Source organism: Pleurodeles waltl, chromosome 12, assembly GCF_031143425.1.
Source record: "Pleurodeles waltl isolate 20211129_DDA chromosome 12, aPleWal1.hap1.20221129, whole genome shotgun sequence".
Lineage (NCBI taxonomy): Eukaryota > Metazoa > Chordata > Amphibia > Caudata > Salamandridae > Pleurodeles > Pleurodeles waltl.
The window spans coordinates 355147903-355173742 of record NC_090451.1 but is presented as its reverse complement, the minus strand read 5'-3'; the positions used below and the strand labels follow the sequence as shown (position 1 = coordinate 355173742).

The window sequence follows — 25840 nt, the reverse complement described above, 5'->3', positions numbered from 1 at the left end:
TTTAATCCTTAGACAGTTATGTTGTTTCTCCCTGTGTCCCGAAAGGGCTTTGAATATTATTGTGCAGTGCAGAACTTCCTATACTTTTGACTTCTGTGATCCCACACTGAATCATTACTGGAATCCAAGAATTCCCACTGTCATTTTTTAAATCCGAAGGCCACCGTCTGAAGCATTTTCTATTTGAACTTCAAAACAAAACACAAAAATACATTAACAAGTATATACCAAACTAAAGCTCATATTTTTAATTTAATTCATAATCAAATATAAAAAACGTTTACACATTTTCAATTTTGAGTCCTTAATTATATATACTTTTTGAATTTTAATTAATTCATTTTAATATTACTTAATTTTGTAGAACTGTTGCGGACATCCTGAGTAGCCCCTGCGGACCTCAATGGGGTCCTGGGACCGGAGATTGAATCACCGTTGTGGTAGTGTTTTTTTTTATTCCGCTTAGTAGTAGGTGCAGGGTCTCCAAAGACTTGAGAGGTAAACGTAGCTTTAAGTACAGTGTAACATATGGTCTATATACCGTCACTGGTCGGTGAACAGGGACTGCTTGGATGCTCTGCCTCTTCCAAACTCTACGTGGTTTCTTTTGTCTTGCTCCAGAACTAGTTTTCTCCTTGTACTTTTCTTCAATACCTGACGGTGCATGTATATTTTTGAGTATTATGGGAACATAGCCAAGGATGCTGGAGCATTTTACAAGTAAACAGTATTAATACAGTACACATGAAATAAAAATACAAAATCTTGCAAAAAAATTGTACATTTAGAAGGGTAAAGGAATACTAAATGTGGAATATATATGGCTCTGAAGAGCATATGCTCGAGAAATCAATGACCAAAGAAAACAATTAAGGCCAGGCAGTACTGCGTTGACAAAGAAGTATGATTAATCATGTGTAAATGCATTTGAAATAGTCCACTTAAGACATGAGATGGAGTTGAAAGAATAGGAGAGGAGAAGGTCTCTGTTAACGGTGACGAGATTGAATTTGCTTGAGTGGAGAAAGTCACTAGTTAGGTGAGAAAGGAACTGATAGGGCCTGGATAGAAGCGTCTTTAGAAGAGGAGGTGTTTAAACTCTTTGTATGTTGGCATGGCCATAAAACTGAGCCATTGTAATTTTTTTTTTTTTTTCTTCTATAAGCTCAACATTCTGGCAGCTTCGGTTCAGCACTGTAGAGACTATTGCCCTCACACTTTCAATTTGTTTGTCAGATTGCAAGGAGTGGATGAATGAATATCCTTGTGAGTGCTATGGGCTATTACAGTCTTCAGTGAAAAGATTAGAGGTTTTCACCCAAACAATAGTCCTGTGTAATCAAAATGAATCACGATTGATTTGCGAATAAGTTTAATATTTCTCTTATTGCCTTGAATTGGGGGTAAAAAGAATAAAACTTCACTTTATCCTTAAAGAGTTTTGCAAATTAATAAATGTTAGCAGCATGATTTTCTTCCATCAGCAGCTAATACAACCCAGTTTTAGACCCCCTGAACACTCTGGCAAAGTGCGGCCTTAGTTAGTTTACCAACTCGATCAGGGAATCCGGCAGATCGAGGAACTTCCCACACCTTACTCGAGGGTGGTGAATATAGGTCAACTATCAGTCCAGCGAGGCTGCATAATGATTTGTATTACTACTGAGTTCAGACTGTCTTTCCCCATGGTTTTTCACACACAGAACATTTGCACTGGAGATGCAATAGGCTTTATCAAAAATGAATGCCCTAATCTAGCATGGAGTATATGAATAGTTGAAGCTATAAAAATAAACATAACCACGGCAATGAAATAAGTTATTAAACAGTACAATAAAAATAATTCCAACGTTTTTATGGTATTCATTAATTGATAGCATTACATGATGGAATTAGTCTTTAGTACCCAAACCATCCCTTGTAGCTTCTGGCTAAACCTTCTTGGCATCAGTGTCCATCTGAATTTAAGTGGCTTTTATTCCACATACCTTTACTGAAAATCAGAATTGTTTCGGATCTGTGCCTGTGCTTTGGGGAGGTCAGAGTCTGGCTTTGTCATGGTTGTCTCAAGCTTAGAAATTTCCCCTTGCTGGTCCTGAGAGTCTTTGGCCTTCATTCTAAGTGTTTGCTGTACACAGCTCAGACAAAGCTCCGGATGAAAGCTTAAAATTTCCATATCCAAATTTGTGACTTAGCTACCCTATTCTGTTTAATAATGAAAAGGCCAGACCCCGTGATGAATGATGTATAATAGCATAATCAGTATAAATCCGTCACTAAATTCTGCCTTATGCCATAAATCATTATATAGTAAGAAAAACAAGGAGGAGTGACCAGTTCAGCTGGGCCACCCCTAAGGTGTCCAGAGCTGAAGTGATCCCCTCCCTGCAGAATCCTCCATCTTGGTTTGGAGGACAGGGACCAATAGGGATAGGAATGTACACCTCTCCCCAAAGGGAGTGCACACAAGGAGGGTGTAGCCACCCTCAGAGACAGTAGCCATTGGCTACTGCCCTCTGATCCCTGTAATGCCCCATAATCTTGTATTTAGGGGCTTCCCTGAACTCCGCTCACCAGATTCCTGGCGACCTGCAAGAAGGAGGACTGCTAAGGTGAAAACCCCCTGTAGAGAAGAAGGAAGACAACTGCTTTGACCACAGCCCTACCGCCCTGTCTCCTGCTTCCAAGAACCTGCAAAAAACAGTGACTCGTCCAGCGGGCCCAGTGACCTCTGACAACTCCAGAGGACTACCCTGCACCCAAAAGGATCAAGAACTCCTGAGGACAGCGGCTCTGTCCAAAAGAAACCTACAACTAAGGACTCCTACTTCACTCCAGATGCGTGAGTCCTGACCCCTGTGCACCAGACGCCCACAGCCCCCATCCAGGTGGTCCACCCAGCAAGAAAGGGTCCCCAGGCAATTGAGAGCAGGAGCCAACCCTGGGTTGACCCCTCCAAAGCTCCATGACGCCGCCTGAAGAAGGAATCCGGAGGACACCCTGACCGCAAGTTCCAGACGAAGATATCCGATGACTAAAGGACACACTGCACCGCAGCCCACTGGCCTTGGAGAAACTGACCTCCAGTGCAGCATCAACCAGCAGGCGGCCCTCCTCCCTGTCCAGCCGCTGGTTTGCCCGAGAAGCCCCCCTGGACCTCATCTGCAGCCTCAGAGTGACCTGTGGTGTCCCATCATAAAGTTGCATTGAAAACTCGGTGCCCTGTTTGCACCCTGCCCCCCGCCGTCCTAGTGCTGCTGTTTGGTGCCTACTTGGGGACCCTCCAGTGCTATTTTGAACACCCCTGGTCTGCCCTCTGAGTCGCAAGTACTTACCTGCTGGCTGACTAGATTCCGAGTACCCTCTATCTCCATAGGAGCCCACGTGAATTTGGTTCCTCTTTGACCTCTGCACCCGACCAGCTTGTGTTGGTGGTGGTGTTTGTGATTAACTTGAACCCCCAACGATGGACTACCTAATACCCGAAGATAGGAACTGTAAGTTGAAAACTTACCTGTAAAACTGTACTAGCGTTTCCTCCCCCAGGAACTGTAGAAAATTGCAGTGTCCACTTCTAAAATAGGTTTTTGCCATTTTAAAGAAACCTTTATACATTGTTGATTCCATTCAAAGTCCTGATTATACCTATGCAAAGTAACTTTCATTGCATTACCTGCAAACTGAATCTTGGGGTTCTAGAAATAAATTAACAAAATAATATTTTTCTTTATAAAATCCTATTGGCCTGGAGTTAAGTCATTGAGTGTTTTTCTTCTATTGGTTGTGTTTGTACAACAAATGCTTAACACTACCGTCTTCTAAACCTAACTGCTCGACACACTACCACAAATAGAGCATTAGTATTATCTGTTTTTGCCTCTGTCAAGCCTCTGGGGAACTCCTGGACTCTGTGCACTCTATCTCATTTTGATATAATATGTACAGAGCCAGCTTCCTACAGCTGTCTGCATACATTTGTGGCATGGTGTGCCAACAAATCTGTTGATTTCACTCTCTGCACCTCTTTCTGAGGTTCTTTTGTTTATTCTTTCTTTGGCCCAGCAGGGCTCTGCTTTGGGCACCCTTAAAGGCTATTTATCGGCTATCTTGGCCTTTCTTAGGTTGCCTGAACAGCCTTCACTTTTTTAGTCTCATGCTGTTAGTAGATTCCTTAAGGGCCTCACCCATTTGTTTCCTCCCACTCCAAATTCATGCCTCAGAGGGACCTCAATCTTGTCCTTTGCTTACTTAATGTGTACTCTCTTTGAGCTTATGCACAACTGATTACTTTAAAAACTGTTTTTTCTTGTTGCCATCACTTCTGCTTGCAGAGTGAGTGAGCTTCAGGCTCGATCTTCTAAGCCCCCATTTTTGCCTGTCCACCCTGACACAGTTGTGTTACGCACGAAGGCTTCCTTCCTTCCCAAAGCCGTTACACCTTTTCGTGTAGACGAGTCCATCACTTTGCCTACTTTTTACGCACCTCCACATTCTTATCATGAAGAGGACGGACTTTGCCGCCTGGATCCAAAAAGAGCATCGGCATTCTAGCTCAATCGTACTAAAGATTTCCGGGTCGACGATCAACTTTGTTGGATATGTGGGTGCGAAGAAAGGGAGGGCGTTGCAAAAACGTACCATCTCACAATGGGTACTTCTTTGCACCAAAATATGCTGCGCTGTGGCAAAGAAGCAACCCAGTGAGGGCTTGCACGCTCATTCCACCAGAGCAACTGCTGCTTCCATGGCGTTAGAACACTGAGTTCCTGTCCTGGATATCTGCCATGCAGCTACATGGGCATCCTTGCACACGTTTACTAAACATTACTGCGTGGACAGTCAGGTCCGTAGGGATGGCTACTTTAGTCGTTCGGTCCTGCAGGACTTTCTAGTAGGATCATAGTTCGCAGCTGACCTCCGAGGATTCAATTGCTTGGGCATCTATTCTAAGGTAAGGAATCTGCAACTAGAAGTCTCTATCAGATGTACAATACGATTAAAGATTGAAGCTGTAGAATTCACAGACATGTATGATATCAAATGCAACGGCAGTGATTGGATCACTCTTAAACTGACACTGGATATATTCCAGAATGTTGACACTGGGGGTCCTACAAACATCTGTTGCTTTATATGTCAGGATTTAAATTAAGCAGCAATGACGATGGGCAGTTACATTGTACTTCAAAATGCCTGATGCTCTCTGATCGGTCAGATCTAGATCTTTTCCCAGAAATGGACAAGCACAGCTTGTTGTTCAAATGAAATATTCAATACAACAGTCTGAAAATATATTTCTCACTTAAGGCTGAAGTTTATGAAATCAGTATGCAGTCAGATTAGCAGTACATCTCTTCCTGCATAAAAAGCAAGAACTTTTTGTCACTCAGTCAAATGTGGTATGTTGATCTTGATTCAGTAAAACAAAAAAAAAGCACACACTACAATGACATTGACATTCCACAAAACAAACTTGAAAACAAAGAACCAAAAATGGCAGGAACATTCCAAAAAATAGATCTGAAGCCAGCCAGTAATCCGCAGTCAATGGTGTTAAAACGTGCACACTGCCAGTCAAAGCACGGTTGTTGTAGGAGGCTGGACTGGCTTGTAGTGAGTACCAGGGGGTACTTGCACCTTGCACCAGGCCCAGTTATCCCTTATTAGTGTATAGGGTGTCTAGCAGCTTAGGCTGATAGATAATGGTAGCTTAGCAGAGCAGCTTAGGCTGAACTAGGAGACGTGTGAAGCTACTACAGTACCACTTAGTGTCATATGCACAATATCATAAGAAAACACAATACACAGTTATACTAAAAATAAAGGTACTTTATTTTTATGACAATATGCCAAAGTATCTTAGAGTGTACCCTCAGTGAGAGGATAGGAAATATACACAAGATATATATACACAATAGCAAAAATATGCAGTATAGTCTTAGAAAACAGTGCAAACAATGTATAGTTACAATAGGATGCAATGGGGAAACATAGGGATAGGGGCAACACAAACCATATACTCCAAAAGTGGAATGTGAACCACGAATGGACCCCAAACCTAGGTGACCTTGTAGAGGGTCGCTGGGACTATTAGAAAATAGTGAGAGTTAGAAAAATAACCCTCCCCAAGACCCTGAAAAGTGAGTGCAAAGTGCACTAAAGTTCCCCTAAGGACAAAGAAGTCGTGTTAGAGGAATAATGCAGGAAAGACACAAACCAGCAATGCAACAACTGTGGATTTCCAATCTAGGGTACCAGTGGAACAAGGGGACCAAGTCCAAAAGTCACAAGCAAGTCGGAGATGGGCAGATGCCCAGGAAATGCCAGCTGCGGGTGCAAAGAAGCTTCTACTGGACAGAAGAAGCTGAGGTTTCTGCAGGAACGAAAAGGGCTAGAGACTTCCCCTTTGGTGGACGGATCCCTCTCGCCTTGGAGAGTCGTGCAGAAGTGTTTTCCCGCCGAAAGGACGCCAACAAGCCTTGCTAGTCGCAAATCGTGCGTTTGGCGTTTTTGGACGCTGCTGGGGCCCAGGAGGGACCAGGAGGTCGCAAATTGGACCTGAAGAGAGAGAGGACGTCGAGCAAGACAAAGAGCCCTCACTGAAGCAGGTAGCACCCGGAGAAGTGCCAGAAACAGGCACTACGAGGATGCGTGAAACGGTGCTCGCCGAAGTTGCACAAAGGAGTCCCACGTCGCCGGAGACCAACTTAGAAAGTCGTGAAATGCAGGTTAGAGTGCCGTGGACCCAGGCTTGGCTGTGCACAAAGGATTTCCGCCGGAAGTGCACAGGGGCCGGAGTAGCTGCAAAAGTCGCGGTTCCCAGCAATGCAGCCCAGCGAGGTGAGGCAAGGACTTACCTCCACCAAACTTGGACTGAAGAGTCACTGGACTGTGGGGGTCACTTGGACAGAGTCGCTGGATTCGAGGGACCTCGCTCGTCGTGCTGAGAGGAGACCCAAGGGACCAGTAATGCAGCTTTTTGGTGCCTGCGGTTGCAGGGGGAAGATTCCGTCGACCCACGGGAGATTTCTTCGGAGCTTCTGGTGCAGAGAGGAGGCAGACTACCCCCACAGCATGCACAAGCAGGAAAACAGTCGAGAAGGCGGCAGGATCAGCGTTACAGAGTTGCAGTAGTCGTCTTTGCTACTATGTTGCAGGTTTGCAGGCTTCCAGCGCGGTCAGCAGTCGATTCCTTATCAGAAGGTGAAGAGAGAGATGCAGAGGAACTCGGATGAGCTCTTGCATTCGTTATCTGAAGTTTCCCCAGAGACAGAGACCCTAAATAGCCAGAAAAGAGGGTTTGGCTACCTAGGAGAGAGGATAGGCTACTAACACCTGAAGGAGCCTATCAGCAGGAGTCTCTGACGTCACCTGGTGGCACTGGCCACTCAGAGCAGTCCAGTGTGCCAGCAGCACCTCTGTTTCCAAGATGGCAGAGGTCTGGAGCACACTGGAGGAGCTCTGGACACCTCCCAGGGGAGGTGCAGGTCAGGGGAGTGGTCACTCCCCTTTCCTTTGTCCAGTTTCGCGCCAGAGCAGGGGCTAAGGGGTCCCTGAACCGGTGTAGACTGGCTTATGCAGAATTGGGCACCTCTGTGCCCAACAAAGCATTTCCAGAGGCTGGGGGAGGCTACTCCTCCCCTGCCTTCACACCATTTTCCAAAGGGAGAGGGTGTCACACCCTCTCTCAGAGGAAGTTCTTTGTTCTGCCATCCTGGGCCAGGCCTGGCTGGACCCCAGGAGGGCAGATGCCTGTCTGAGGGGTTGGCAGCAGCAGCAGCTGCAGTGAAACCCCAGGAAGGGCAGTTTGGCAGTACCAGGGTCTGTGCTACAGACCACTGGGATCATGGAATTGTACCAACAATGCCAGGATGGCATAGAGGGGGCAATTCCATGATCATAGACATGTTACATGGCCATATTCGGAGTTACCATTGTGAAGCTACATATAGGTAGTGACCTATATGTAGTGCACGCGTGTAATGGTGTCCCCGCACTCACAAAGTTCAGGGAATTGGCTCTGAACAATGTGGGGGCACCTTGGCTAGTGCCAGGGTGCCCTCACACTAAGTAACTTTGCACCTAACCTTTACCAGGTAAAGGTTAGACATATAGGTGACTTATAAGTTACTTAAGTGCAGTGTAAAATGGCTGTGAAATAACGTGGACGTTATTTCACTCAGGCTGCAGTGGCAGGCCTGTGTAAGAATTGTTAGAGCTCCCTATGGGTGGCAAAAGAAATGCTGCAGCCCATAGGGATCTCCTGGAACCCCAATACCCTGGGTACCTCAGTACCATATACTAGGGAATTATAAGGGTGTTCCAGTAAGCCAATGTAAATTGGTAAAAATTGTCACTAGCCTGTTAGTGACAATTTGAAATAAATGAGAGAGCATAACCACTGAGGTTCTGGTTAGCAGAGCCTCAGTGAGACAGTTAGGCACCACACAGGGAACACATACATATAGGCCACAAACTTATGAGCACTGGGGTCCTGACTAGCAGGGTCCCAGTGACACATAACAAACATACTGAAAACATAGGGTTTTCACTATGAGCACTGGGCCCTGGCTGGCAGGATCCCAGTGAGACAGTGAAAACACCTGACATACACTCACAAACAGGCCAAAAGTGGGGGTAACAAGGCTAGAAAGAGGCTACTTTCTCACAGTTGTCGCGAACAGAATTTGAAAAACCTGTTGCATTTCAGAAGTACGGTGGGCTTTTTGAAAACCAAATATTTCTTACACAGAGGTCAGTGGTACCTCTTTGTGAGTTACGTTTGCTATTTACATTTTTTATTTATCAAGGTGGTTATTTAGCAAATCAGTTTTTGGCCTTGAAATTCTATCAATCTTTTACTGGAAGAGTATAGAATGTATCTTTACTAAATTTTCTCAACAGCCATTAGGTACAAGCTGGCTTGGCCAACCCACATCATGAATAATTTGTTTGAATTACATATCTAACAATTTTTATGTGTAAAGCGATATGGCGGCTGGTAGGAAGAACGCACTGAGTTTAGAATAGCTCCTACAATTAGCACGTCCAGTCCTCAGGCATGCAACTTTGATCATTTCCTCAAGTATCTCTAGATACGGCAGTAAGAATTGCGGCAAGGACTAATGAGGAGATGGCACCTGTTTCACAAAAAAAGGTGCTCAACACACTCACTTTTTCCTGCATCGCATGCTACCCTTCTATTTGCTGCTGGCCTCTCGTCGCTAATAGATCCCGCCTGAGCTAATGGCACAGCATAGCCGTTTACCAGAAGATTACACAGTGTGAAGGGTTGGCAGCATGCGGTGTGTGATGGCAGCTTACTGCGTCAATTAGTGAAGCCATGCATGCTATTTATGGAGGAGTTCTTTGAAATGTTGGCTCCCTGAGGATTGCTGCAGTTGCTTTTTGCTCCAACACCCCTATGAAAAAAGGTCATGACTTGGTTGAAGTCTGATTGACATCTCATTTAGGATCTATTATTGGTGAGCCATATCTAGCAATTCAGACTGTCCTGTGTACAAAAGGGTAATACAGCATTTACTGGGAATAATTTGAATTACACTATGTATGCTGATTGTCGAAGTCTGGGCTTGACTGGTCCTGGTCCTTTCTACCACTATGTCTGCTATGAGAAAGTGCTAATAATAATGCATTTTTTTCTACTCCTTGTCACTTCCGTACCACTGCATGAGACATTCTGCTGGTGGTGCTTTTTCTGTCCCTCACATTCACCACAATACCACCAGGTTTCTAGGCACCGGCCTTCAGGCCATATTGGTACTCAGTACGATCGACCTAGGAAGGAAATAAGGTTTAAAAAAGTAGACAATGGCTGGTGTTACATGTAGAAATAGCAATCATAGAAACACTGGGCAGTTTAAAATTGAGAGTCTGAAACCTCTCAAATTGGCAGTGACAAGGACAGAGGGTGCTACAACAAACCCAAGGTTAACTGGAAGACTTAGCAGCTGAAGCTCTGCATGAAATGTCTTTGGTAAATCCCAGCAGTTTCAGCACTGACTTTGCTACTAATGATGAGAAACTACATGGAGATAAAGCTCTAACTGGAGTGATGCTAGCTTAAGCATAACAGGAAATGCTACCCTGGATACATCATGCTTACCAGCTGACACCAATGTCTTCATCCCCGAGCCTATTATGGCTGTCACTGCAGATATAATGGATGAAAGCGCCAAAACGCCCCTTCTGTCCCTATGAGCAACGTAACCAATTCTGTCAACATGGCATCTCCTCTTCAATATAGCTCAGAAAGTAATTTAATTTAGATTTCACAAGGTGCTGTGAAGCTTTGCATAGACTAACAACCAGACCCACTTGATTCTGCTGGTCCAAAGAGCCACGGGATCGGTAGTATAATGAAAAATACAGAGGTGAAAATTTTTCAGAACCAGCAATCGCCCTAGCCAACCATCCACTAAATGCAGTTGATGGCTTGTTAGACATCCAGGAGAAGCTGCCAAACCAGTTTGTCAACAGAGACAATCTCCCCTACTCTTGCCATTACCATCGATCTCCACTGATTGTCAATTGACTAGATTTAACAGATTACAAGCCCTCAACTACTCGGAAGACGTAGGCTAACCATCATAAGTAATTTCCCTGAGATGCTCGAAATAAGGAATCTGAGAAGCCAGTAAATAGTGGTTAAAGCCGAAGCCCAGGAAATAAATCCATAGATGTGCAATAAAAGGCAGGAGGATTTAAACTCTGATTCGTCAACAATATGCTACCTTTGTGCTGTGCCCCACACTCCTGGACAAGGGACAATTTAATAGGTACTCTATTTTGGATTACTTTACTGCGAGGTCTAAAGAAGCAATAGAAGATATTAGGGAATTTGATTTGCAACAAGATATGTCCTCAGACACTCCGGGTACTCTGAACACCTCTGAAACTGAAGATTCTTAGAGAAACTCCACTCGCTCTTTGACATCGGCTTCCACCAAAGTCCGGGTGGAAAACCAGCCTAAAGGAAGTTTGTTAAAAAGTAATCAAACAGCCCAATCACCTAAAGCTGAGAACTTAACACAGAGACTACTTTCAGTTCCGCAACAAATACTTGAATTTGTAGATGCTAGTAAAACTATTAAAACTGATTCCAGGCTTGGAGAGAACCTTGTCTTGGGTGGAAAAGAAACGGGGGGCCCAAATCAGAAATCTCTCATTCAAATATGAATACTTGTAGAATTGCTCCCATGGATCTAACCTCTGAATTGTAGAGGTTCCAGAAGAAGGCGGGATAGCATATGGGATGAGCAGAACAATGAACTGCTAGGTTGCCAGTCTTATTTCCATTTATGTTCTGGGCTACCTGAAGAGTTGCGACCAATGAACTGTTCCCTCACTCTCCATTGCATAGTCAGTGGCCCACTTAAATCAGGAGGCAGACCCGTAACATCATTGCTTATTTCTAAGACTTTAAAAAATGCTGTCCATTGCTAAGGAAAGTAAAAGATTTATTTCTTAGGCAGCATTTTTTTTTTCCATTTTCCAGGACCTAGCCTAGGTGACTGCTACTAGGATGAAAAAAATGAGAGCCCTTATTAGGGTTTTAGGCTGTATCCATTCTCGTTTCTTCCTTAAGCGGCTTCTCTCTTAAGATCACCTGGAAGGGGTCTTTCATTTTTTTCCCCACCTTCTGAGACTGCTAGATAATTCCTGGAGAATGAGCATTTGTGACATCCCTTGCTGAGACTTGTGTGAAATGATAGGGTGGGGGATGGTAAAATAATAGAAAAGCGGCAGAATAGAAGAGAAAAAAAGAGGAAACGTGTCCCAGAAAGAAGGAGGAGCATATGAATATTGCCTAGATTTCAGAAATGACATCCAAACAGAATGGGGGAATCCCTACAACCTAGCTGATTATATGCAATATCTACAGATGCAAACTCTGGAATTTATATAAAGTATCAACTTACCTGTTTGTAGTATGGGACACTATAAAACCCTTTATCAGAGGTATTTCTCAATCTTTCATTACTCAAATGCCAAATAACAGACAGGGAAGAAGATTGCTGGATAGAATAATTCAGATTCTCATAGCTCAGATAATAACTCGCTATGATTTAGCATGAGGAACGTATCAACAGATAATGAGTTTTCAAGGTTGAATCACTGCATTAATAACTACCTGATATAATAGGAGGATTTTCCAGTCCTGCGTTCACATTTATGAATTAAGGAAAAGTCAGGAAAATTGCTTGCATGTGTAAGCTGGTTAGGTACTCAGAAAACTATAAATACGCAAATAAAAGGTACAAAAGGGGAGATATGTACCCAGCATTTTGGAATTCTTTCAATTTTTTGAAAGATATTATTCAAAATTATACCAGGAGGATGCGGGTCGCAAAATGACTGACAATCACAATTATTTAAGGGTGATTGAGTTCCCTAAAATAAATGCTAGTCGTAATCAAATACTGGACGCCAAGTTTACAGTAGAAGTTACAACTACTTTTGCTGATTTACCATTCTGAAAGGTCCCTGGCTATGATTACATTCCAGCCAAAATATACAAGATTCTGACTAGTATAATATCCTCATTGTTGCTGAATGTATTTAAAAAAAGACAAGGACCCCCTGGAATGTAATGGATATCGTCCTATGTCACTTCTTAATGCTGACTCAAAGATCTGTATTAAACATTTGGCTAATCTGATTAACAAAATTATCCATCGGTTAACATCATCTGAGCAGCACAGGTTTATTTCTGACAGAGGTACCACATCTCACACCAGTCTTACTACCGTATTAATCAATTGAGCTTACACTTTAGGAGAACCACTAAATATAATTGTACTTGATGCTGACAAAGTATTCAACAGGGTATCATGGAAATTCTTAAGGGAACTCATAAAATAATTTATTAGCCTGAAATTAGTCTAAATGATTTGAGCTATATATCAAGCACCTAAGGCTCGAATACTCGTACAATAAGAATTTACCTAAACTTATTCAATTTTTACACGTGGCATCTGACATGGATGTCCACTTCTGGTGACCTTTTAGTGCCATATATATAGAGCCATATATTAGGAATCTACAGAACAATATTCCTAGCAATCCCAACATCTCTCCCATCTCCCCTTGCTGTGTTTGCAGATGAAGTTTTGATTTTTTCACACTGTATGAATCCCACTTTGAGTATTATTGAACAAGCAATCCTCCAATTTGGCAAGATATCGGGCTGTAAACTTAATTCTCATGAAATTCAGCTTGTATTGGCCGGGGGTTGGATTGAGGGACCTATTGGCCTAGACCTTTGAGTGGTCATCAGAGCTCGACATCTGGGTATCCCCTTTGCGCCCACTATAAGATACTGCTTTGAATATAATTACATCTTAAAGGTTTTACTGACCAAGTGGATGCATTTGCCCATCTCCCTAATTGGGCAAATTAATCAATTAATCAATTAAAATTAATATTTTGCTTAAAATGTTACTTTTGTCAGGCATTACTCCTACATTACAAATATATACCTCAAACAGTTTGTTTCTTGGTATACATATTAATCTGTAAAAGGAAGACCGAGCAAAAGACAGTTACGTTTCTAACACTTCGCATAATGGGCGTGAGGAGTTGGCACTCCCTGACCAGCAATTATATTATTGGTCCACTATTGTTCCCAGAAGGGAAATCCCCAAGTGCATGAAGTTGCTCTTTAATTATAACTGCTAGATGAGAGCAAATGTGAGCAGCTTCCAGGTGTGACAATTTCTGTTTATTATGTTAAAAATAATAAATACATTAAGGTAAGGAGTAAGTGTGAGATAGGATGTCTTCAGCTCATCAGGAGTTGTCTGGGTGCAATGTGATTGGGAGTGTGGCCTGTATAGGTAGTGAGTTGGTATCTTGTGTGATGGGCAGTGTCTCCTCTTATTTGCTGTGTGGGTATATAGTTGCAAATATGAATGGATTGGAACGAAGATAAGTGAGATAGCTCTGTACATTGTTTGCCTATCATCCTTATGAGATATTTGGTTTCAGTTCTGTGGTAGGCGTGATGAGGACGTCTGTGCCCTCAGTACCTTTTCACACTACAGGACTCCTGTTCTGTTTGTTGGTGCAATCCCTAATCATATGTTGAAGGCAAGCCAGATCTTATCAGCTTTTTTCCCAGGAGTCTTGAAAAAGTGTTCCTTTGCCAGGAGTTAGTTACATAATTTGAGTGTCTTATTTTTGATGAAGGTTCCATTGATAAGATGCTTTATATATTAAGGGATGGCCAGCTGTGATGGTGTTCGCAAGCAGAGTGTTCCCATCTGAATATTTTTAGTTTTACTTGGCTGAAAGTTGGTTTGTTGATCATGATGGCCCTGGAGCAGCACAGAGTGCCTTGAAGGCAGAACATTTGACATGAATAGCCTGTGAATCACTTGGACAGTTGGTATATTGAGGTCACATAAGCAAAGGTATAGGAGTTGTCTTGCTCAGCCTATCGCATAGTTTTCCTTAGCCCTTAGAGAGTTCATTAGTGTAGTTCACTAGAGATTTGACAAGTGTAATGGCAGCCTGTAGTTTGTGTGCATAACTTTGGTTATGAAAAATGCACTGAAGAGTTCACTTGATATAGAGAGCACTTATTTTGACTTGGCTCACTTGGTGAGCTAGTGAAGGATTGGAGTCTTTGATCATTCCCAACTTCTTGCTTCGTGCAGTGTCATTGGTAGTGGGCTGAGTTCCTACAGTCACATGGTTGAAGGCCAGTACTTATTCAGTTCTTCACAAGTTATAATCTCTGCATTTGTAAGAGTTAAGTTTAAGGTAATTCTTCAGTATCGAGTAGCTCATAGCTCAAGGATCTCATTAGCTGCTACCTTAAGACAGTGGTTTAGTTGATAGACAAGACATCTTGACCTTTTGAGCTGTAGAGTGCTTTGACTGCCATTGACAATGTTCTAGCAGGTTGGATCTGGCTGATCTGTAGAGCAGGCTGCAGAAGGTGTTAAAAAGTAGTGCTAATAGGATCATGCCTTGAGGTACCTCAGAGTTGATGCTGAAAAGAAGTGATCTAAATAGTGGGAGCAAGATGACGCTAGCCCTATCAGAGTTTAGAGACGTTATTGACTTGAACATTCCTATAGATATGAAGATCTCCTAGCTCTCTGGAGGAGGAAATGGTGGTGGACTTTTTAAAGGTGGTGGAAATGCCCAGTAGTTAGGTAAGGAATATGCTTTCAATTCCCCAAATGCCACTTGAAAGCGTTGGGCTCTCCTTTTGCCTTGGCTAGCTCAGAGTGCCCGGTGATGATGTTGCATTTGCACTGCAATTGCTGTTCATTTGCTAACGGTGCAAGTTGAAGTCCGAAGTGTTTTCATGGCCTTGTTCAATTAGCAGGACTTATGGCTTTGCATAGCAATTTCTGCAACATGGAATGTCTCCTTGAAACGCAGCAGAAGGCGGTTATGGGGTTAACAAACATTGTGGCCTACAGAAGTGTGTAGTGCTGCATTATTATGTTACCCCTCGGGCTCGCCTCTGATGGGACAGAAATGAAAACAACAAACTTTTTTTCCTTAACACACTGTGCAAATGTAGAGCTAATATGGTACACACCTCTTAATTATGCAGTGGAGAGGCGCCATAAAAAACTTAATCTGAGGGGTTCCCCCGAGTTTCCTGAAACCATGGTAAGCTTTGCCTTACCCATTCCCCCGTTAGTCCAAAGTCTCAAACACGTCTGGTGATGGGAGTTGAGGGGAGTCAAGGATAGGCAGATGAGGAGAGAGGGGCCATGCGTAACTGAGTTGGGGGTACTGTGATAGTGAATTAAAGAGAGGCATACAGGTCTCAGTCCTAATAGTCTTTGCGGCAATTTTGACTATAGTGACACTCATGTCCTTTCATCGCAAACAATTAAAGAAAAACCTGCATCTTACCCTCTTCATTCCTAGTGAACGTTTCTACCTCTTCTTCCTGTAGTGAATACGTTGCTTAAAAATAAAAACTTACACTCTTCATACATGTTTCTTGACCTCCCCTCCCACTTGGCAAAAGGTCTGTCACCATTCCTTCTCCAACTAACAATTTCAAAAATTAAAAGTAAATTTAATCACATCAAGACCTCAACCATGCTATTACAGATCCCTCACATATGAAGGATTTTGTCCTGCACTGCACTGCTTCATTTGAGCATGGCCAGGCTTGGGTTTGTCATAACTATGAAAATTGTTCCTGTTTTTTTTTGTGTGTTTAATTACTATGTTTATCTCTCTCTCTCACACATAAGGGTTACAGGGTCAGTAAAGTTAGGAAGTAGAATTAAAGAAAACCTTAGAAATTCACTAAATAAAACCATAAGTTACTGGGATGTTATAGCTAGGTTCAGGTTTTGCGCACACAAAACCATCGAAATTCGGCAGTTATAGTTAAACCTATCGCAAACTAATTCATGCCCTAAGGCAACTATAACTTACGCCCCCGCCATGTACAGTTTTCTCATCAATAATTATATTGCCAATGTTGCAGTGATGTTATAGAAGATGTTGTGACTGATGTAATATTTGGAGCAATAAGCAGTGCATAGTGATATGCATGGAGGGGAAAATAGCACTACAGTTACAGAATGTTTTGTTCTTTTTAACCACATCTTTGACCCTGTTGCACCTCTCACTAATCCTACCCCAGGGCACTCAGGATTACAGGTTTTTTAAGCACTTTAACTTCTACACGTAATTGAAGGGAACTTGAAAATGTGCTAAATAGTTGTGTTTCCAAGCCATCTTCATTTATATGGAGCCACTCTCACTCAGCCCCCGCAGATACAGCCGCCCTGGAGCCCCACCCCCGCAGATACAGCTCCCAAGAAATAAAGCCACGGACACCAAGTGGGTCGAGCCCCACAGTTTAAGAACCTCTACCTAATGGATAATGAGCCTTCGGCTGTAGTTCACTCTGCAAGAGATTTCTAAGTGAAGTCTTTATCCCTCTTTACTTGATTTCTAAACCACGTCAGAGCCTGTTTTAAAGCCACTCATATGAATATTTTTTCCATAGACTCCGCTGATACGAAGGAGGGGAATGCTTCCATTGTTAACTGCTCTCTAAGACAGCTGTTCCTAACGTTGGTCAAAGGACTTCTGGGATTCCGCTACATCTACTCAGGGGGTCTGTGAATGCTTAAAAGTGAAAAAGTAGCAGATTAATAAAGTGTACATGAAGCAAAATGTAAAATTATACATTTAAAGTATTATGTACATTTGAAGGAATTTAAATTGAAGGCTTAAAGTTAAGTTGGTATCCTCAGCTTCGAGGTAGCAGTGCAAGTGCATCAAACTTAATATAGTATGGACTATGGGTGGCCTCGATTTAACTTAGAAAAACTGCAACATTCCCTTTAAATTGTGTTATATTTTAGAATTTAATAACATATTTCAGGATTTAGGTCTTTGTTTGGCAAATGTTTGTTATTGTATTTGTGTTTATTATTTTGTGATTCAAACCATTGACATTGATTAGGCCTGAGTATCTGGCTTCCAGCAATGACTCAGTCGAAAGTCCGTGGATTCCAGTAATGGTTAAGTGGGTGCTCAACAGGTTGAGAAACCCTGCTCTAAGATGTGTCCCTTTATAAAGGATGATGGGCAATTGTCATCGGCAAGAATGATGTCCTAGTTAATCAATACATGTGACCATAGTACAGCTTTTAGTTTGTGCAGTGTATCCCTCTATTTGTATTTCTTCTTTGTAAACTATTAGGAGAGACTAAATGTCTAAATGGTGTTTACACTTGCACGTATTCTCCAGTTAGTGTAGCCTCTTTTAGAGACTGGCAAACTGTAGTTACTTCCACTGCCCTGTCCACTTTTGTCCTTCTGTTATGCAGAAGGATTCAGTTTCTGAGGCATGGTTGTTTTGTTGTTCTTTTGTTGCAAATCCAGAACCTTCCTTTTTCTTTAAATGCTCGTTTTATTCAGTACTTTTCTTTCTTCATGCTAACCCCCACTTCACTTAAATGTTTCTACAAACTCTTTGAACTAACAAACATGTCTTCACCATGATACTCAGTTTGTCTTCTCCTTTTTGTCAGTCTACTCTCCCCAGTAGTCCTGCAACGGAAAGAACGGCTATAAAAATACTGAAACCAATCTGTTTTTTTTTTCACTGTCCTTCAAACTTTATCCACCCTTATTGTACTTCTGCGGTGGATAAAATAAGGCCTAGCTTTCTTTAGCTTTCTCCTTTCTTATTTTCCGGTGCTTTCTCATTTATTGAACCATAGAGTACTTTTTCATTTTGATTTCGAGTTTTTTTAGGCATGAGTATCTAAAGTATGTTGATGTACAAAGTTTTATAGTTTAGCTAATAAACAGTCTCGCAAAGGAACAGGAGGTAAATGCTAGCATAGTGCCACCACACTGCTCCCTCTTGTACGTTGCTGGGACTATCAAAGGTCTTGAGAGTTAATACTTAGACAGATTAAACACCTGAGCTGGTTTCGCATCCGCTTTCATTCCTCTGGTAACTGTGTTAAAAGGGTGTGCCAAGCAAAGTTGTATATATACACTTACACATTTCGTTGCTCATATAGTAAACTCCTCAATGGGTGTTTCTAATTGTTGCAGACCACTTGGTTAATGGTCTCTTCTTATCTTGGTCGTGTTGTGTGAGGATGGAAAGTTTCTAATTGTCAGGTTTTGTGAGCAACACAGTATGCGATTTAATTTTCTTTAGTGGGGCACTTTGCCCATAATAGCATTTATTTTGTGTGGACTAATTGTCTGCGCTGAAGCATCTCCCTGTGGCAGCAGTAGTATGCCAGTCCCAATCGTCTGTAGCATATATTGTTGAATTATTGTCAGTAATAAAGCTATTAAATGTCTTATTCCTCCCCATTCACAATTCTTGCATCCATAGGAGGATTATAACCAGCCAGTGCAGGTAGCTTCTGAAATCCCTAAGGCACCCATTCTAACAGCCTTCACTACATGTTGTAAGAGCCTGTCCTCAAACCACACTTGATGTTGCTGATTCCTTATAGAGATTTATAGTCTTTGATATGGTTCCTAATTTTAAGAAATAGAGGCAGCTTTTTAAGTATGTACTTGCCTAGTTTTTGGATCCATAGACTCAAACCCCACACATGACTTGCATATTTGAGAGGGGGAACTGCATGTGGTGAAACTACTTGAATTACTTTGTGACCCCCCACCCACCCCCTCACCCACCTCCTTAGAGATCCATCATCTCGTTAAGGACCTCAGTCAATTCACCAATTGAATTTGTCCTTCTGACAACAGGTACTGCCCCCATTCTTGACCGATTAAAAATTAGATTCAAAATGTGGTAGAACTGAGAAAATTGTTTGCTGGTCAAGCTTGAGAGCTCCTATCTCAACTGAAAGGAAACCAGTTTTACAATAATGAATACATTTATTGTTTAGTTAATTAAAACCATAACAATATTACATTAAAAAAGTATAATAGAGTTCAGCTAACAAGCTGGCAGACCAGTCGGCTCCAAATGTGAGTAAATCAATTAAAATTATTTTCTTTCTTTCTTTCTTTTTTTTTTTTTTTTTTTTTTTTTTTTTTACAATAGCTATTTCTGCTTTTGTAATTATTGGAAGTGGTTTGTGATGCGGCAGAGCGATTGTTAGTGTCTGAGATAAATTCAAGTATTCCTTGCATTAATATGCTGTTGGTGTTTTAAGTGTGAAGGATATGCCGAGATGTGGGACCCTCTCTCACTGTGCCACTGGAACCAAGTTATACCTGGTTGGTGGGCCCTAGTAAGGGCAAAATCGTTCATGGGTTTGTAGTGTTCCAGTCCGAGGAGTGCCTGGCAGTTAGGGCTAGATGGTTCCCTTTGCAGCAGGGTCAACACTAATTTGCATATGGCAGAGTCAAAACTGAGGTGGAATGGTGGGTGAAAAATGATGAAATAGGATGCAACCGAGAGTCATTGCCAATGGCTGACATTAAATCAGGCATGCCATCCATAATCTTGTTTTTGATGCTCTTACTAGTTATTGGAAGCATCTTCTGTGTCCCAGGGGCACTCAACGTACCACCCCACATTTGGCACCATGATATGTTTTTGCAGCTTTATCAGTAAAGGTCCAGTTCTAGACATCCTAAATTCTGACAAAGTAAAGACTTATCAAACATATCCACGCAAACCAGGGAATCTGGCAGACTCTAATTCACACATCTCCCACTAATTGCTTGAGGATGGTGCGTACAGGGCTGTGATCAGTCCTGTGAGATTACTAGATTATTTCTTTTACGGAGTTTCAAAACTACTTTTCCCATGGTTGAACACACAAGAATTCCACACTAATATATTTAAAAATCTGTTTAAAAAAAGTGCCACATTCTGTTGGTATTCAGTAAATCATAGCATTAAGCAATCAAACATGTATTTTATAATCAACCCCCCTTCAAGCTCCTGGCTAAACCTTCTTAGCACCAAAGTACCAATCCACTGGGAATCACATTGGCAGAAAAGACAAAGTATGCATCTTCCCTCGATTGACTGAGGATGGGTACAGTTTCATATTATTCTCCAACCCTATTGAAGAGCACAGAGCAATTACCAACTGTACGTATTCCCCAGCATTTAGTGTTTAATTTTAATAGATATAATAAACTAAAATAAGCCTAATGCTGTTTGGAAATACAGCAACATGGTCCAGGCTTGAGGAATAATTACAATATTGCAGAATCAAAAGACAAAAAATAAGTATTTAATATAACTGCTTGTACAGTTATAATTATAACCTATGTAGCTATGAAGCACACACTCCCCCGTGAGTTGAGTGGTACTGTGGCATTGAATATCAGATCTTTATTGCTATCCAACTCATTTGTACTCATCCTAATGACCTCAGAAAGATGAACAGCTGTGGGCAAACACGAGTTTGAATCTGTAACCATGATGCCTAACACAGATACCTTCAGTGGATACATTAGTCTACTGAGTCTCCAGAAGCTGTTCATATAGTTGCCCCTTTTCCAGTTAGAGTGCATGAAAGGCAAGCCCCAACCCATCCTTCCCTGACGTCACACTGTCTGATATGACATTACAGCCCTCAGTGTTTGACCCAGAATGGGATCGTTAATCTCTTGAATCACCTCAAGCCATTAGACTACATCTAAAAACATTTTAATAGCTCTCCTGTGTGGATAGGTGGTGCCACTACTTTGTCTCAGGTCCAGATATAACCTCAATGAGCCACAGGATTGCAGAGTGCCACCCCAAGTGCACTCTAGGATGTAGTTCCAGAGACCCACTTCAAACATTTTATAACAGAATAAATTAGAATTGCAGTATTGTTGGTGTTGTCTGATGTTAAATCTTGCCACTCCTCCGGCAAGCAGGTGCTTCTCTTGGATCTGCATGACGCCCTCTTATGGTGTCTATGACTGTGGCACAACTCCTAGTCCTGCAACAAATGTGGTAGCATGCATGCCACGACCAAAAAAGAAAGACAAAACTCTTCTTGGTCAGTACCTGAGGTAAATGTCACTGTTCCTTTTCTCGAGGTTGTGGCATGCCCCTCTCCAGTCTGCATTCCACCTGAAAGTCCTCCAGGCAGCTCTTCTCCAAGGGCTCCAAGGAAAGGACTGCAAGAGGTCATACATTCTGAGTAGAAGGGACCCTCTGGCTTCTTGGCAGCGATCTTGCTCTAGTGTTAGGTGGTTGAGTTGACTGTTCTGCGCCCTAACACACATCTCAGTATAGACTCTGACTTGGTGGAAATTATGCCTGCATCAGATTGAGGGCTGATACTGTCATTGCATGTGAAACCAAGGAGATGGTTTCAAGGCCCTATCCCTGAACCTACTGTAATCATTGCCTTCACCCAGGCAATGCTGGCATTCATTAGAAAAAACTCTCTTCCAACATGCTGACCTCTAGAAGCTTTAAGGGCCCCTGACTAGCTCACCGCTGCTATCTTCTGCTCCTGCCGATTCTGTTTTGGTTACTGCTGTACCATTGTTCTGAGGGAGGCCTTGCCCACTACTTCATCACTCTCCGTACTGGTACAGACTTCATTTCCATGACATTACACACAAAATAATTCTGAAGAATAAAATTTATTTTAGGCACACTCAGAGACAGCAATCAGATTTTTTGAAGTAACGTCTTTTAGACTTTTATCCTGTGATGAGTTTATGGCAGCCTTGGTGACCTTTTAGGCTCGGACTCTATTCAAATGCCTGGTATTGCTTTTGTAGAATTTGGCCTTCTCTGCAGGGTCACCCCCAACTATTTTGCCTTCAAACCTCCTGTTTTCTGAATAGTCTTTTTGTTTGTATTAGGACTATGTGCGCTTTGCCACTGCTAACCAGAGCTAAAGTGGTTGTGCTCCCTCCCTAAAACAAGGTACAGTTGGCTTACACCTGATTATCATATATATTTGACTTAAAAGCCCCTTGTTTATGATACTGTATTTACCCAGAGCCTGTATATTAAATGCTGCGAGTGGTCTTGAAACACTCATTGTGCCACCCACTTAAGTAGCACTTTTAAAAATGTCTCAGGCATGCCATTGTAGTTTGTAATGCAGTTTCAAAACTGTCAATTGAACCTGGCAAAAACTTTTGAAAGGCATAAAAATTCCTCTTTTAAAACATAGGTATTCCTTATTTTTTAATTAAAAATCATTACAATATACGTAATTACATGTACAAAAATAAGTGATAAATATAAAACCTTTTTGATTTGTGGCTAGTGAGCAAACTCTGCCTGCAGGAATAAACCTTTGAAAAGACCTAAACATTCCCCTTTAAAACATATATCATTGCTGAGTTAGGCACTAAACAGTCTATAGAGCAGGGTGCATTGTATTTAAAAAGTAGGACGTGTGTTTTCAAGTTTTACATTTCCTGGTAGTGCAGAAATCCTAAATTTGTTATTATTTCTGTAAGGCCCATCTCTCCCATGTGATAAATTGGGTTACCTTATTACATTTAATACGTGCTAATGTTATTGGTAATAGATAGGAATGTCAATCATTTTCTCAGACGGTGACGGAGAGACACCGTTGACGCCGCGTAGAGGCCGAGCTCTCGCACAAGTAGGCAGGAAGACAGAGGGGTAGCGAAGCAGTGTCTTTCACCCCTGGCTGGCTGGATGCTGTGGAAAGACGCTGCGAGACACTGTGGAAAGACGCCGCAAAAGAGGACGGCGGAGAGCTGCCATGAGCGCTCTCCTTTTCTCACTCCCAGCCAGAAAGAACTGGGAGTTCGGGCACTGTGGAGAGACTCCACGAGAAAGGCCGCGAGAGAGGCAGAGCTACCGTGCAGGTCGAGCTGTAGCACAGCACAGTGCCCTCCTTTCTCCACTGCTGTCCGACAGCCTGGAAAGACAGTGCCCGTATTGGGAGCTGAGACAAGCTGCCGCTTTTTTCTTGAGACAAGTACCGGCGTCGCTCAAAGATAACAGGCAGAGGGGGAAAACAAGAAGAGACCCCCTCTGCGCACCCAAGGGGGAAGTATTTGAACAGCACTGAGGAAGAATCAAAGAGCCGGCCCGCGCAGAGGACACAGGTTAGGAGGACGTGGTGAGCAGTGGGCGGAAGAGAGCTGGGTGAGCCGGGAATTGAGGGGAGCTTGTATTTCTAACATTTCGACACTGTGGTTTGTTGCTGGTCCCTGGCTTACCACTCTTTTCCGGGTGACTTGAGGCCTGTGGACTGTGATTTTTGGAGATCCAGGGGGCGATTGTAATTTAGAGTGCAGCAGAAGGAAAAACTGCATTTAATTCTATACTAGGTACTGGTGGAACGCCAAACAAAATTCTGGAAAGTAAATACTGGTTTGCTTGGAGGGTGGACTCAGGAATAAAGTAAGATAAAAAGGAGTAAAGGATCATAATTAATAAAAATGACTTCTAAATGCATGAGAAGGAGAAGGTCATTCCTCAGTTGGGCCTGTAAAAAAAAAAAAAAAAAAAAACTAAATTGAACCCTTTAAGAAATAAGGGTATCCAGCATCTGAACGTAAAAAGTTTGAACTCTGTCCTCGCATTTCTCCAAAAAGTCCCATGTGCAACATCGTTTGGTAAGGTGGGAAATTATTTTGGCACCAATAATATATCCCAAGGTGCTGACCAGGGTAATTACTTAAATTTCATGATGGAGCAGGGCGCTGAGGAGGCATTTCCTGTTTTACAGCAAATGCCAGATATGGGTTCATCGCAAGATCACCAACAGACAGATTACCCGGTGATGCCATGTGGCACAGTTGACTAAATTGATGCAATCTTGCCTGGCACCACCTCATTAAGAGCACTGGACACCTGCTCTAGATTGGACATTCAGAATGTGGGAGAAAAACCCAATAGGGATAATGAACTTATTAGGCATACGGATTTATCTGATAGCCTGGAGTTTTTTACTATATTTGATGCTAACAACTTTAAATCGATCCTTTCTACTGTTGTGTTTTCTGGAAATAGAGGAACTCAAATTAATTGAGAGTAGCAATATTGTGAGGGTCTTTCTTGACCAAAGTATAGGTGGGTGTAAGGCAAAGGTGTGGTTCACCTCTAATACTGTTTTGAAATTGATTTTGGTAAATTTTGCTCAACTTCAACATAGAGGTATAGATTTTATTCCATTTTGGGATAAGTTAACATACTTTGGTGGACAGCATTCTACTCATGGTCTAGGCTCCTCAAATAGTAATTCGAACTGGGGGGAAAATGTTCATCATCCTCTGGCGAAATTGTGCAAGTTTCTTTATTTTAGGGTGCAAGTGTGGTGAAGGTTTTGGAAGGTCCACTACATCAGGTCAACTGTCCTAAACATAAAAATTGGAATTGGTTGGCGGGGGCTATGAATAGGTCTCCGTCGAAAGGTTAAGTTGATACAGTCGAGTTACTAACACTGACCTCTCATTGGTCTCATGGAATGCTGCAGGATCAGGGAAACATCTAGGAAAATTAAATGTAATTTGTTCATTGAGGATTGATCTGATATGCATTCAAGAGACTTGGTGTTTAGATAATTTTTCATGCCCCGGTTATACGGTTTTAAGTAAAAAAGCACTCTCCTCAAAAAAGGGCACGCTAAAGGGGGTATAGCCATGCTTTTAAGCGATAGATATAATTGGGAATTTGTTAGTCTTCCCGTGACTACATTTGTTTTTCAAATAGTGTGAGTCCACGTTCATGGGAAGAAGGGTAGGACATTCCCCTTGATTATCGTAAATGCATATATCCCTCCTGAAAAGGAATTTGACATTATCCTTCAACAGGTGCTTAACCAAGTTTTTGCCTTAGGAAAGTTTGTTGATTTAATTATAATGGGGGATTTAAATTGCAAAATTTCATATTCCACGCTCCACATCTGTTGTGACCCAGAAAGGGACAAACTGTTGATCATCCCACCCATCCTATTTCCTCCCGGAATCAGGACAGACAAAAGAGGACTTATCTTATTGAAAGGTCTGAGGTCCTTTAGTGGTATTATACTGAATGGGCGTTTCTGTTCGGACTCGCCCGCAGCCTACACTCATAGGTCCCCTATGAGTAGTTCTATTATAGACTATATCTGCACCTCGTATAATATCGCCCAAAGAGTTGAGGATATGGTAATAATAGATACGACGTATAGTGACCACATGATTCTAAAACTTACTTTAAAACTCCAGCTAATTGCAGTGGATCCTTGGTCTATAAAATGCATAAAACCTAGCATTAATGGGAAAATAGGAGAATGTATTGGTCGACAGCTAAAATAACATTGTTGAAGCCACTGTTAGGAAATATTGTGGGAATTATGGAGGTTTGGGGGAAGGACGCCTTAATATACTTTCCTAAATTAATAAGACATATTATGTGTAATCAGCCCAAGCATAGCATAAC

General features: G+C 42.2%; 1 protein-coding gene across 1 annotated transcript in view; it reads left to right on the top strand.

Moving 5' to 3' along the window:
• LOC138267129 (putative ATP-dependent RNA helicase TDRD12) overlaps nucleotides 1-25840 on the top strand; it is a 924858-nt gene that overhangs the window by 477840 nt on the left and 421178 nt on the right. The gene's annotated exons all lie outside the window — the stretch shown is intronic.